The 2,500-nt window shown below is 44.9% G+C and overlaps 1 protein-coding gene across 5 annotated transcripts in view; it reads left to right on the top strand.

Moving 5' to 3' along the window:
* The window catches only part of pde10a (phosphodiesterase 10A), a 114,325-nt gene that overhangs the window by 54,836 nt on the left and 56,989 nt on the right, over positions 1–2,500 (top strand). The window lies entirely within an intron of this gene.

Below are 2,500 nucleotides of genomic sequence, written 5' to 3'. Positions count from 1 at the left end.
GCGAGGCACGCGTGAGTTTAGTTTTGTTCAGTTATCTGGCGCTGAAAAAAACCATGAATAAGTACTGTCAAATCAGAAAGCAAATCAGCTGTCACTCGACTATTACCTGACCAATACCTATCAAACTCGGTGATACTATTCACAACTAATATGTCCTTCATTCTATCAAATATGATGAAATTTGGGTATTGTGCCCGCGAGGCACGCGTGAGTTTTAGTTTTGTTCAGTTATCTGGCGCTGAAAAAAACCACGAATAAGTACTGTCAAATCAGAAAGCAAATCAGCTGTCACTCGGCTATTACCTGACCAATACATATCAAACTCGGTGATACTATTCACAACTAATATGTCCATTCTATCAAATATGATGAAATTTGGTATTGTGCCCGCGAGGCACGCGTGAGTTTAGTTTTGTTCAGTTATCTGGCGCTGAAAAAAACCACGAATAAGTACTGTCAAATCAGAAAGCAAATCAGCTGTCACTCGGCTATTACCTGACCAATACCTGTCAAACTCGGTGATACTATTCACAACTAATTTGTCCTTCATTTCATCAAATATGATGAAATTTGGTATTGTGCCCGTGAGGCAAGCGTGAGCTGAGTTTTGTTCGGTTATTTGGCGCTGCCCTCTAAAGACAGAGACGTGACAGGTGGATCGAGATATTTTCCCGTAAATACCTTTACCTAAATACCTTTATAGACAACATCGATCATACACTCCCATTGCACTCAAACAACCACACTCAAACGAGGAGATATTGTATCAATTAGCCTATTATGTATTGTATTAATTGCACAGAGTTCCAGTGGCGCATGCAGCCGTACGCACTGTGCGTATCTTCTGCTACGCGAGAAGAAAAAAAATATATCATGAACGCATATTTATTACAATGGGGAAACTATAAAATCGGAGTACAGACAACTAATGCCCAGCGTTGGCGATGCAGATACAGAGCTGGAAACAGCTAAATGAGTTACGCAGTGAACTTTATCAAGCCCTGGAAAGTTTGGCAAATTTCTACCCAAACATTCATTGCGTCCTGAAGGTCTTGTATCTATCTACGAAAGACTGACTGGACTTGCTCTCATGAATATTCACACAGATTGGAAATCGACAGCGAAGAAGTACTTAAAACAATTTGATGCAACTGGCAGAAGGGCAATGCGTTTAGGCTGTAACCCATTATTTGCGCGCGTGTGTGAATGTGCGTGCGTTTCTCTCGCCTTTTATCTTTCACCTTTGAATAATGTAACACATCGGCCCGGCAGAAACAAACAAACAAACAACCCAAGAGGCAACACGCATTTCTGGACCGATGAATAGACGCGATTCATGCTCAATCAACTGTTGTTGTTATTGGTAGTGGTGAAGAGGTCAAGCGGAAAGGGCTGTATCACCACTAGTTGTAATGAAAACAGCGCCACCTATCGTATCGGATATGACATGCTTTCGGCCAATGATTCGATTTATTCACTGCCATGTATATTGGGATAATAGCACTTGCCCCAAAAGATTGCCCCCAAGATAGTCCGACTGAGCAAAGATTCGAATTATACCATCATGTAAACACACTGTGTGTGATGCTAGTGGGTGCATTAGAGATGCGCTTCAGTCGCAAATGGCTGTTTGCCCTGACAACAAAGACAGTAAACAGCAGCACTTAGCCGCTCTCAGCCATCACACACACACACACACACACACACACACACACACACACACACACACACACACACACACACACACACACACACACTTAGCCCGCTCTCAGCCATCTAATTGCCTATTAAACGCAATCGAGGCATCCTTCCCCCCCCCCCACACACACACACACACACTCCCATCTCTGTGGGGCCGGCCCCTCCCTGGAGAAGCAGAGGCACAATAAACACTTAGCCCGCTCTCACACACACACACACACACACACACACACACACACACACACACACTTAGCCACCCGTGAATGCAGAAGGGAGACGCTCCATTCCAGCACCCTGCACTTGTAAAGCATGTGTGTGTGTGTGTGTGTTCTAACAGTCCCAGTGGGGTGTGTGTGTGTGTGTGTGTGTGTGTGTGTGTGTGTGTGTGTGTGTGTGTTCTAACAGTCCCAGTGGGGTGTGTTTGTGTGTGTGTGTGTGTGTGTGTGTGTGTGTGTGTGTGTGTGTGTTCTAACAGTCCCAGTGGGGAGCGTGTGTGTGTGTGTGTGTGTGTGTGTGACAAGTTGCTAATACGGGTCTGAAGTAATACACTATTCTGCAATGCAAAAACATCCTTCCACAAAATCTAGAAACTCCTGCAAGGCACTCTGGGTAACTCAGATCCTCATGTGTTCCTCCAGAGGTCTGCATGGGAGCCCACATGTTCTCAGACACACACACACACACACACACACACACACACACACACACACACACACACACACACACACACACAGATCCTCATGTGTTCCTCCATAGGTCTGCATGTTCTCAGATACACACACACATGTTCTCAGATACG

This window comes from Clupea harengus, chromosome 13, assembly GCF_900700415.2.
Source record: "Clupea harengus chromosome 13, Ch_v2.0.2, whole genome shotgun sequence".
Lineage (NCBI taxonomy): Eukaryota > Metazoa > Chordata > Actinopteri > Clupeiformes > Clupeidae > Clupea > Clupea harengus.
Note: the sequence above shows the minus strand (reverse complement) of the source record. Positions and strands in the feature narration are given on the sequence as shown.